At 28.0% G+C, this 13593-nt stretch overlaps 1 protein-coding gene and 1 long non-coding RNA gene across 2 annotated transcripts in view; both read right to left on the bottom strand.

The window, feature by feature from the left end:
• LOC123302819 (lachesin-like) overlaps positions 1–13593 on the bottom strand; it is a 1791741-nt gene that overhangs the window by 859540 nt on the left and 918608 nt on the right. The window lies entirely within an intron of this gene.
• LOC123302113 lies at positions 6681–7437 on the bottom strand. The gene is made up of 4 exons (XR_006535487.1): positions 7280–7437; positions 6977–7009; positions 6842–6907; positions 6681–6779 (listed from the first exon to the last, which is right to left on the bottom strand). It is a non-coding gene; the product is annotated as an uncharacterized LOC123302113 (long non-coding RNA).

The following is a 13593-nucleotide window of genomic DNA, read 5'->3' as shown; positions in this document are numbered from 1 at the left end:
CCTCCATAATGGATAACTGATGTTTTACAACTGTTATGTTTGAAATTATTTCTTATGTATTTATAAGTATAAACTTATCAAACCCACATCTATATCGACCATTATTTAATTCAGATTCCTTATCAATGCTAATAAATCCATATTTATTTTTCCAACATTCTCCACAAATTTTACAAAATTTTTCAAATGACATATCACCAATAACATGATAGTTGAAAACATGTCTTAAATTTAATATATCTTGTTTCAATAAAATGATAAAGTTACAATTATCCCTTAAATTCCTTTTATTTGCTGAAGTATATGATTGTATAAGAAAAAACATATCCAATGTTTTATGTCGTCCTCTTGAATAAAAGTTTTTAATTAATTGTTGATCGGAATTGCTATTTACATCATAAAAAATTACCAATGAATTAGGTTTAACTTCTTCGATCAATGGAAAAGTCGATAAATCACTACTCATGTATAAATTGATACTTTTTAGTGGTTTGATTACATCTTTCAACATTTGATATTTTGGTTGTTCAATAAATATGTTTTCGAATAAATATATATATTTTCAAAGCCTACACCATTTTTTTCAAATATTAGAGAAAGTAAAATATTAGTTTTTCCGCTACCACTAGGTCCTGTAATTAACACTCCTAATAGGTTTGGAAACAAGGATCCATGACGATATATTTTATTTATATTCTTCTCATCAAAATTTTTCAATTTTTAATTGAGTTGATTGTTGTACAGTCTTCATGATGAAAATGTATAAAAGCAGCTTGCAACAATCGTTTTATATCATTCTATAATGATATTTGATCTAATTAAGTTGGTTGAGAAAAAACCAGAGATTTTAAAATTATTGAGTAAAGAAGAAATTATTTCTCTATTTGGAAATTATACATATAAAATTTTACATTTACTATCTCAAGACATCCAGGAGGAGTTACAAGCATATAAATTGTGTTATGAACATTATAATATAGGTATAGTACAAATCGACGGACCACCATCTCCTAAAAAAAATTGTTTTGCTTGCAATAAAGAAAAGTTTTTGTGTAAATGATACGCTATAAAGGAAGAGGTTTGCTTGATAAATTGATTAATAAATTGCCGTTTGAAGCTCATATTCCTGGTTATCAATATTGTGGACCAGGTACAAAATTACAAGAAAAATTAGAAAAAGGTGTTAAAGGTATTAACAAACTAGATGAATTTTGTAAATTGCATGATATTGCTTATGATACACATAAAGATATAAATAAAAGACACGAGGCAGATAAAATATTGTCTGAACAAGCTTGGAGTAGAGTTAAAAGTAAAGACGCTAATTTTAAGGAGAAAGCAGCTGCGTGGGCTGTAACAAATATTATGAAGGCTAAACTGAAAACTGGTTCTGGTTTGAAAAAAACAAAGCCAAAGAAAAAATCAAATGTAAAAAAAGGAGGAACGTTACTCATGGCAAAAAAGAAAATTGTAAAATCAAAGAAAAAACTTAAACGAGTTATACCAACAAGAAAGATTGGTGGTGCTCTTCCGTTAGCCCTCATACCAGCAATTGCAGGTGCAGTGTCTGCGATAGTAGGAGAAATTAAAACAGTGAATGATATTAAAAATTCTAAAAAAGCATTAGAAGAAACCATACGACATAATAAAAAACTCGAAGAATCAGCTTTACGAGGGAGGGGTTTTTATTTAAAACCCTATCAAAAGAAAAAATCCTAAGTTTATTGAAAAAGTTGCCAATTCGAGCATTAACTAATTTAGAATTATTTAATTTTGGTAAAAAATATATTAAATACTTTAGAGGTGTATATATGAGAAACACTCTTCCAAAAAAAGCATTAAAAAATGAGGCTGCTATAGTCAATCTTGATACTTCTGACTCATCAGGATCTCACTGGATTTGTTTTTTAAAAACAATTCAAAAGTGTATTATTTTGATAGTTATGGAGATATTCCCCCACCCATCGAAATAATTAACTATTTAGGAACTAATATTTCATATAATTATAATAGTTTTCAAAAAAATGGACCAATTTGTGGACATCTGTGCTTGGCGTTTTTGTTATATATTACAAACATATAAGAGTTATTTCTAAATATGTCTTATATATTATCGTTGAAAGGTAATCAATCTGAACTGAAACAAGATTTTTTTCCTCCTATTAAATTAGTAGGAAATTATTCATGTGGTTTGGTTAGTTTTATTACTTTCAATAGCATTCCCAACATTACTGCCCTAAATAATCATTTTAAATATGGTAGTACCTCATACTACATAAGCGAAGGAAATTACGAAATTGAGGATTTAATTAAAGAGCTTGAACATGAATTCCCCTCTATTAAATTTCATATTAGCTTAAATACACTTAAAATTGAAATTACTGGAAAATATACTGTTCATTTTGAAGTGGAAAATTCAGTTGGAAAAATATTTGGCTTTTCACAAAAAGCATTGAAACCAGATATAAAATATACATCAGATTTACCGGTACAAATAAGTAATGTAAATACAATTCGAATATTGTGTAATATTGTAGACAATGCATATTTTCAAGATCAAAAAGTACCAATTATTCATGAAGTACCAATAATGGTTGAAAGTGGATATCGTATTGTTGACATTCCGAATGAAATAATTTATCTACCCTTGATCACAAACGAAATTAATCAGTTGATAGTTAGCTTTGTAGACCAGGAGAACCGCTTAATAAATTTTAGAAACGAGGATATTCTTGTGAGATTACACTTGAGAAAAGATGATTGATTTTCATAATTCTAATAAATATCCAAACTCTATGAAAAAACACATCATTAAGAAAAAAGTTGTTAAACGTAAAACACTTGTATCTAAGGAAAAAGTTGTTAAACGTAAAACGCTTGTATCTAAGGAAAATATAAAATATTTAAAATCAATTGGTTTAAAAGTTTTAAAGAAATGAATAATATCTTAAATTTATCAGAAAAAGTGTATTTTGATAATGAAATAACATCAAAAGAACTAATGAGTTTTGCACCATATAGTGGTACCAGTTTATCTCATGGCTCTATTATCAGAATTCCAATACAAAACAAGGATGCTATATTATCGTTGTCAGAATCAGATCTTTTAATACAAGGAACTATTAAAAAACAGATGGTACTGCAGTTACTTCAGCTTTAATTAATAATGGAATTTCACATTTATTTGAAGTAATATCATATAAGATGAATGAACAAGTAATTTGTAGTGTATATAATCCTGATGTTGCCTCAACTTTAAATGGATATGCATTGTTTTCAAAAGATCAAATCACTGGATTATCAAATGCTGCATGGATTTCTAGTAATATTTTAGATGGTACAGAGTTTAATCAAACAAAAGATGGTCATTTTCTATATACGATTCCTCTATCAATATTGTTAAAAATTTTTGCAACATATAAAAAAATTTCAACAAACGCAAAACATGAACTAATTTTAACTCGATCGAGAACTGACGATAACTCGGTAATTAGTGATACAAAAGTAAATATTGAAATTACAAACATAGTATGGAGAGTACCCTTAATCCATCTTAATGATGAAGGAAGATTACATATACTAGATCTAATAAAACGAAATGCATCAATTGCAGTTGCCTATCGAAATTATGATTTGGTAACATATCCTACATTACCATCAACAAACAAACATTCGTGGACTGTAAAATCCACCAATAATCTTAATGTACCACGTTATGTTATCTTTGCAATGCAAACTGATAAAATAGATGATTTTAAGAAAAATAACCAAATATTTGATTTCAACGAGCTATCTTCTATACGTTTGTTTCTCAATGAACGTCAATTTCCACAACAAGATGTATTTTTTCAAAGTTCAACCGGAGAAATTGCTACACTTTATGATATGTATCTAAGATTTAGAGCCTCTTACTATAATCAGGAAACGAGTTATGAAAAGGCGTTATATGATATTAAAAACTTTATGAAATTTACACCAATTGTTTGTTTTGATTGTTCAAGACAAAATGAAAATTTTACAACAAATTCTGTTGATATCCGTATTGATTTCGAATGTAAAAAGGCTATACCTGCTAAAACAACTGCTTATGCATTATTAATTTCTGATTCTCTGTTTGAGTTCAAAATGCAGACAGGAGATATTAAAAGAATCATATAAAATTGTAAAATTTGTAAAAATAATTATCAGTTTTAATATGTCTATGCACAAGTTTGGATATCGTAAACTTCATGGTAATACACACACAAAAATTTTGGAGATGACTACTCGAATAAATAATTTAAAAATGGAAATCGATAGAGAGAAAGCAAATGTAAAAGATATGATGGTTCAATTGCAAGAAGAGCGAAAAAATATTAAGGATATAAAACTTCAATTTAATAGAGAACGAGATAATACTCTCTCAACATTAGGTAGATTGACTGCAAATATGAAGGAGAACATCTTTAAAACATTGAGTGAATTAAATGGAAATACAACTGCATATTTCAATAAAGAAATAGACAATATTATAAGAGGAATGAGGGATGACAAATCTTACATAAAAAAAGAAATTACAATGTTGAAGGATGGTATAACAAATTTGCAAAAAAAGTTTGATGATTTGGATATATCTCATATACCAAAAATTGAAACGTTAAATGAAAGTATAGTTCTTTTACAAAAAAAATGTATAAATTTAGATGAAACAGTTAAAAATCTTAAGGAGCTTCAAAGAGTAACTGCTAAAGAATTTACAGAAAAGAACAAAAAATTGCATGAGGAAATGTCTACTATGGCATTCTTAAATAAACTGAAAATCATCCCATAATTTTTACATAAATAATTTTATTTAGTAATATTTTTTATACACTTTATTATATATTTAATTAATACATTATTATATATTTATTTAATACATTATTATAATTATTACATTTAAATAAATTTTTTTTTAAATAATAAATTTTTTATTTTATTAATCCTCATCCTCAATCCCACTGTCTGGTGAATAATCACGGAAAATATTTAAACGTGATATAGTTGTAAACAATTTGCGTTTTCTATTGATGGTGTACTCTTTCTTATTGTTTGAAAACAGTTTCTCAACACGATATTTCTCATAAAATAACAATGGGCGTCTTTCTATAGGTTCTAAGAGTAACATATCATCATCATTATCTTCTGGATATGAAGTGTGATATAGTGATAACAATTCTTCCAAATCTCGTTCTTCTATTGTTTTTAATGTGGGGTTATATTTTTTAATTAAATTGAAATAATATTTTAACGTTCCATTGGTTCGTAATGTTGAAATTAAATATGGATGATGATATAATACATAGTCATACATTGTATCAAAATTACGGAGTTTTTCTAATATTATAACAAATTCTCTCTCATATTCTTGAAATTTTCTAGCGCTTTCATCGATTCTAATAAATAAATAATGATTTTTTAAATATTAGTATACTATTACATTAAAAAAAATACTTACATTTTTAGGTATGTTATATTATTCATTTTTAGTAAGTGTTATCACAACTTCAATTTCTCACTATGAGATGTCCTTGAGTGTTTAAGTAGGTATAAAAATGAATGGTGTAATTTCTGTGGGGATTAACTAAGTAAGTAACATTGCTTAACCAAGTCAACTTCTATTTATCTCTATGAGATGTCCTTGAGTGTTTAAGTAGGTATAAAAAAAAAATGACTACTTCCTATAAGTATTTTTTTAGTGTATATGTTCAACACATATAATTTACATATTATTAAGTTTTATCAATAGAGGGGAGAATCTCTGAATAACTATATATATTCTGTTTTTTAATTCACAAAATTATATACAAATTTATTTTGTTTTTAGTTTGTAAAATTAAAATACAACTTTTAATACTTTAACAATGTGTCAAAAACAAGTTGATCAATATTTTAAAAATATGCAAAGCGAAATATTTTTTCGAACAATGATTCCTCTGAATCAAAGCGAGACGAAATTTATTGTTATTGGGATTACAACATATGACTTATCAAGTGTCTTACAAATTAAATCAAATCAAAATCAATTTATTAATTTAACAAAACAACAATGGAACCAAGTTTTAAATAATAAACATCATATTTTGGAATATTTAAATAATATTACTAATCATCTGGAAGATATTGTAATCGATAATGATGTTAGAATATCTTCACATGAGTATCATAACAAGAAAATAATCAAATTTTCTACAAGTGATTATGCTGTTTATCTGGCTGATGGAACAACTCAGAAAATGTTTGATAACCAAAAAATTATTGATGCTCAATTTTCAATTTTGGAGTCACTAAATATTAATGGTTATATGAATTTGGTGAGGAATAAATTTCAAAACGAGAAAAATGCACAAGCTCAATTTGGAAATTGGTATCCACATATTTCATCGATGATTTCTCATGAAAAAAATCCAATGTTAAAGAAATTCTTATTGGAATTATTTATCAACCACCCATCTATTATAGAAAAAACCTTGCAAACAACTTGTACACCTTTAAATTATTATTTAGAATATTAAATATATATTTTGTATTATTTATATTTAATAAATAAAGATAATCTGAAATAAAAAAGGATATTTTTTTAAAAATAAAAAACCTATTTATTCAAAGCTTTTTTTATTATAAAACAACACTTTATGATTTAAACATTAGAATTTTTTTTATCAAGATGTGAGATAACAGCATAAGGCATGTAGTCTAGGCTTTTTAAGATTTCTTCTCCTATTTGTAAAATCCCTTTGGTTTCTTCGTGAATGATTTTACTATTAAACAAAAGAAAATAAAAATTAAAAAAATTATAAAAGTAGAGAAAAAATTTACTTACGTTAAATTATCCTGACTTTTCTTCAATATTTCCATAAGTGATGTATAATTTTCATACTTCCCAATGCTAAAAAATTTTTTTATTATTTAAATCATATATATATAATTTACTCTGGATTTATGAAAAAAATCTTACTCTAAATCTAAAGGTTGTTCATAATTTATGTTGCTGTAAAAAAAAAAAATGAAATTTAGCAAAGGTTGATTATAATACAAAAAAATATTTTTATTTAACAACAAAGTACCTATCCATTTTATAGAAGATCATGTAGATATTTAACAATATAAATAAAATTAAAATAACAATTGCAGACATTTTTTGTGTGTTGTTTTCCATTGTGTAACAACTCTAATAGTAGAAATTAAAATGAAGAGAAAATTTGAAAAACTTTTAGCTTATACTATTTTTTACTTAGTAAAAATATTATTAAAAACTCACATTATTTTTTAACTCTATTCTTCATCATCTACACCCTCATCATATTCACTATCTTCATTTTCCAATTCCTCATCTACACTTTCATCAATTTCCTCATTTTCCGATTCGTCATCTACACTATCCTCAATTTCCATCTCTTCTATATTATTGTCTTCGTTGTCTTCGTTGTCTTCATTGGCTTCACCATCCTAAAAGTATTACATCACTTAAAAAATATATAATAACTATAAAAAATTTGATTTTTTTTTTTTTTTACCTGTATTAAATAAAAATTATCTGGGATTTCATTTGTTGATATTATCATATCAAACATATCTTCATCTGAGTTAATTTTCGTATACTTTAGATGAAGCCTGCAACGATATTTTCTTAGACTTAATTGATAGAAAAGTGTTTCTACATATTCTTTTTGAAAAATATTTGGTTTTGCCGAATCACCACCATTTTCAATAAATAAACAACCTGCCGAATTTTGAATATCATATTTCGAATCGGCTTTACAGAAAAATATTGTATGTATATTTCTATATTTATAAAATATACCAAAACTTTTTTTTAAAAGATGATCAATCTTTTTATTTAACATAATTTTTTCTTCAAAATTATCGATTGCTTCCATCTTGTTGTTAACGTTTTAAAATATAAAACTGAACTAATTCTTTAAAACAAAATCTTATTTTTTTCGATTTCGATGAGAGAGCATTATTTGTTTAAAAAAATTTTTGTTTGTTTATATAATACAAAAAAAATATATGTGAAAACAAAAAGTGATACTTAAGAAAGAATCATTTATAATTTATTAATATCTTAAAAACATTCAATAAGTATATAGAGGTAATAATTTTAATTTGCTTATCACTCTAATATACAACATGAATTTGTTAATAATTGATTTACAAGGTTTCAAAAATACAAAAAAAAAAAAAAATATGTGAAAACAAGAAGTGGTACTTAAGAAGGTTAATTATTTATAATTTATTAATATCTTAAAAACATTCATAAGTATATAGAGATAATAATTTTAATTTGTTTATCACTCTAATATACAACATGAATTTGTTAATAATTGATTTACAAGGTTTCAAAAATATTAAAAAAAATATGTGAAAACAAAAAGTGGTAGTTAAGAAGGTTAGTTATTTATAATTTATTAATATCTTAAAAACATTCATAAGTATATAGAAAAATAATTTTAATTTGTTTATCACTCTAATATACAACATGAATTTGTTAATAATTGATTTACAAGGTTTCAAAAATATAAAAAAAATATGTGAAAACAAGAAGTGGTACTTAAGAAGGTTAGTTATTTATAATTTATTAATATCTTAAAAACATTCGTAAGTATATAGAGATAATAATTTTAATTTGTTTATCACTCTAATGTGTATATGGAAGTAAATATTTAAATATTAGATATATATTGATTTGTTTTTATAATAAACTATTATATTTCATACAATGTATATTAAAATAATAAACTCTTATAAGATAAATTATATAATAAGCATATTTATAATTCTTCCTAGAAATAAATTTTGTACACTCTAAAAAATTAAATGTAAAATCTAATATAATATATAATATATTTCAAAGTAATTATTTGATATTAGTTAATCCAAATCCTTTTTCTCTTTGTTTTAGATAAATTTTCAATTTCAGGATAGTAAATTTTTTCATTTAATTAATATTTAATAAATTAAGTATTTATTATTATATCCTATATAAAAAATTATCATTTTAATGGAAAATTTTTAACCAAATATTGAAGTGACCTCGAAATGACTATTTCATTTAAAACAGGTATTAGTCAATAACAATTTTGTGTTTCTTTAAATACAAACTTTGTTATTACTTCCTGGTTTGACTTCATAGCTTAGTGGTTACAGCACTCGCCTTCCATAAAAAAGGTTAGCGTTCAAATCTCACTCAAGTTATAACAATTTTTAAAAAATCCAACTTTATACTTGTACGTCACTAGCCAAGGTTTATAACCTTGCAACCGGACAATGATCCAAGTAATTACGTCACCAGACAATGAGTCAGATAATTACGTCACTAGATAATAACCTTCTTACCAGACAAGGTTGGGGGGTGTGGCAGACATTTACTTCATCAGACAAGTTCAATAACCTAACAAGACATTTACGTCATCAGGCAAGTTCAATAACCTAATAAGACATTTACGTCACCAGACAAGTTCAATAACCTGACAAGGTTGGGGCAGACGTCATAATGATCTTAGGGTTAATGACTCTGCTGTGCCAGAAATGACAATTTCCTACTACTAGGATGATTCAGCAAATGCATAGAATGTAATATGACACTTGAACGTGTTAGATAATAATTTGCAATTATAAACAGCAATTTTCAAATAATTCATTTGACCTCGATACTATGACGACATCCTTATGCAAGTATGAACATGTTTGAATTCCAGGAAAAAATAATAAGTTTGAATTACGATTATAAAAATATCAAATTACAACTTTTTTAGTGGGGGGGATAATGCTATAAAAAGTGATGTACGTAGCTGTTGAAGTATCTCTTTTGAAATTTTTTACACATATTTTTTACATTATTTTTATTTTTATTATTATTATTTTTTTGTTTTTGATATATTTATTATTCTAAACTTAGTCTATATATTTATTATTCAAACTTAGTGTAAATATTTTATAAAAAAAACAAATATTACTCATTTGTAAGTTAACTTTAGTGTTGAACGTTCGGTAACGTATATTTTGTTTAGTATTTGAAAATATAACGATAAGTGTATAAATTTTTTAAATATTATTGTGGAACTTAAATATAATTTTTTTTAAAAAAAGATGGACACCTACGAACAAAATGTTATGCAGACGCTAAACGTGGTTCCTCAAGGTGGTAGCACGGATATGATGAAGAAAGTGGAGAGAGCGTTGAGGCTCATCAAGACGGCGGAGGAAGCTGAGCGATGGATGGTACTTAATAAGCAGAACATCCGCTTATTGAAAAAGATGTTGATGTTAAAGAACGAAAATCCTCTGCGTCTTGAAGCTAATATTGGACTTTGTAAATCATACCAGCGGCAACTTCACCGACTGCGATTAGATTTAGTTAAGCAAGGTGGTGGTGTCACCAAAAAACAAAATCGACATCTAATCTGGGAGACAATTGAAACCCACCACCAGGGCAGGGTGAAGACTGGTATGATTACAAATTTGGATTATAAAGATCCAAATATATTTTTCAACCGGGCATTTCCAATGTTTAGAAGACACGTTCGGCGTGAGCTAGTGAAGCATCCCCTCAAGGTAAGTAAAATTTAAGATTTATAATTTAAATAGTCTAATGAGATCTTGAATTTTATTTCAGGTTTATATTATGTTCACGCGCAATTTCATTAAGCCTAGCACCAAAGAGGAGGATTTAAAAACTTTTATAACGTCGGCCAAGGAAATGTATCTGACAACGGACATGCAGGAGTGGTACACTGATCATGTCAAAAACTATTTGTTGAAAAAATTGGAAGAATTCCAGGAACGCGATAGCGGTTGGGCTCTTGACATGATCATAAATATTCGAGTCCACATGAATAAGTACTCTCACAGCTGGAACATTTTGTGAACTACCATCTGCAATTAAATGTAGAAAAGCTGTGATTAATGTCCGGAATGATGACCAACATTGCTTTTTATGGTTGATAATGTCAGCACTTTACCCGGTTGAAGAGCATCCTCAATGTTTAACTTAGTACCCGCACTATAGTCATTATTTGAAATATGATGGATTAAAGTTTCCCATGTCTCTAGATCAAATTAATAAATTTGAAAAGATGAACCCGCATTTATCGATTAACGTATACGGCTACAAAGATACGTTTCTACGTGGTTTGGAAATTTTTCCGGTACGCGTTAGTTCGAACACTGCGGGGCAGAAAATTCATCTATTGGCTGCGGAGAATGGGAACAGTCACCACTTTTGCTGGATAAAAAATTTATCAAAGTGGGCTCGATCGAGTGTAAAGAGTGATAGGCATAAAATATTTTTATGCGATCGATGTCTCAACTATTTTTCAACCGACTATAAACTCCGGCAACATTCAGTAAATTGTGGTGAAAAAGAAGCGGTGCGGGTACGAATGCCTGAAACTGATGACGAGCGGTTCGTTGAGTTTCAGAAATTTTCTCATCAAGAACCAATTCCATTTGTACCACAACGTCATGAAGACATGGAAATGGATCATGGGTCTTATACACAAAATATTCAAAAACGTGTATCCCAACCAATCGTTTTATAAGGCATACCGTGGTACTGATTGCGCAAAATGGTTTGTTAAAGAACTGAAACAGGTTGCGTATACATTGGAAAAGAAAATTAAACACGTTGAACCAATGATACCGCTCACCGTCGAACAAGAAATGGAGTTTCTGTGTGCAGAAAAGTGTCATATTTGTAAAAAATCTTTTACACCAACAAATAGTATCCGTGTGCATGACCATTCACACATCACAGGTATGTATTAATATTTATTATTGTTAAAATTTTATCTAATTTAAATATTTATTTTACAGGTTATTACAGAGGTCCAGCACACCAAATTTGTAACTTAAATTATCAAAATTCAAAGGTGATACCTGTTGTGATGCATAATTTAAGCGGATATGATGCACATTTTATAATAGAACCTCTGCTAACAGAATTCGATGGTCATGTTGATGTGTTGCCTATCAACAAAGAAAAGTACGTGTTTTACCAAACACGTCTCGGACATTCAATTACGATTCATTGATTCCTTTAAGTTTCTCTCTGAAAAATTAGATAATCTGGCTTCCTATTTAGATAATGATAACAAAACTATTTAACATAAAGAGGTAAGTCATAAAAAATATAAATAAATAAATACTTTATATAGAGCCGTATCTTTTTTTATTTAATAAATAAATAAATAAATACTTTATACAGAGCCGTATCTTTTTTATTTACAGGTCAGTGATGATGAACAATTTCAATTGTTAACAAGAAAAGTGTATTTTCTTATGAATACATGTCTACTTGGGAACGTCTTGATGAGGTAGGCTTACCCACAAAAGAGGAGTTCTACCGTGCATTAACAGATGAGCACATAACGGATCAGGATTATAATCATGCTATACAAGTATGGAATACATTTGGTTTACATACACTAGGTGAATACTCTGACCTGTATATGAAAACTGATGTGTTTCTACTTGCGGACATTTTTGAAAATTTCCGTAAAACTTGTTTGCATAAATATGGCCTTGATCCAGCTCACTCTTATACACTAGCTGGCTACACATGGGAAGCCATGTTGAAATACACCGATAAGAAACTGGAATTGTTCACTGATGTAGATAAGTTTCTGTTTATCGAGAGAGGAATCAGAGGTGGTGTGAGTCATTGCTCTAATCGCTATGCAAAAGCTAATAATAAGTACATGACAGAGGGGTATAATTCAAATGAAACACAACATTATTTGATGTATTACGATGTGGTGAATGAATATGGAGCAGCAATGTCTACGTCTTTACCCACTGGAAATTTCGAGTGGGTTGACACACCAGACGTCATGGAAATTGCAGACGATTCACCAGTCGGTTTCATTTTAGAAGTGGATCTGGAAATACCCCAAAATCTGCATGATTGCTTTAGCGATCTACCACCATGTCCGGAGACAGCAAAACCACCAGGCTCAAAACAAAAATACCTGCTTACAACTCTGTACAACAAGACCAGATATATCGTGCACTATAAAATTTTAAAATTATATATACAACTTGGTGTGAAAGTAACAAAATACCATCGTGTGTTACAGTTTGATCAATCTCCATGGTTGAAATCATACATTGATTTCAATAACGAAATGCGTAAGAACGCATCGAATGATTTTAAAAAATCATTGTTCAAATTGATGATTAATGCAATATTCGGTAAAACCATGGAGAATATTAGAAAACACCGAGTTGTTTACATACGAAAAAATTGGGATGGAAAGCATGGAGTAAAAAAATTGATTGCTAAGCCCAATTTTCATAGTATGACAGTGCTCGAAGTAGTATAGTCACAGCGGTTCTGGCCCAGTTTGACCTCAAGTAACCCCGCTTTGATGGTAGACAAAAAGGCAAACCTACTGAGAAGGAAACCTTGGATGGTACATGGAAGTGATCACAAGGCTGACAGAGATCACAAGACTTGTACACATTACCAAGTGAAACTGTTTTAAATATCGAAGGTCAAGTGACTGATGATGATGCTATAAATGCAGCCAGCTTCATATCGAATGCTATATCATTTATGTTTCATGAAATTCG

Source organism: Chrysoperla carnea, chromosome X, assembly GCF_905475395.1.
Source record: "Chrysoperla carnea chromosome X, inChrCarn1.1, whole genome shotgun sequence".
NCBI lineage: Eukaryota > Metazoa > Arthropoda > Insecta > Neuroptera > Chrysopidae > Chrysoperla > Chrysoperla carnea.
Note: the sequence above shows the minus strand (reverse complement) of the source record. Positions and strands in the feature narration are given on the sequence as shown.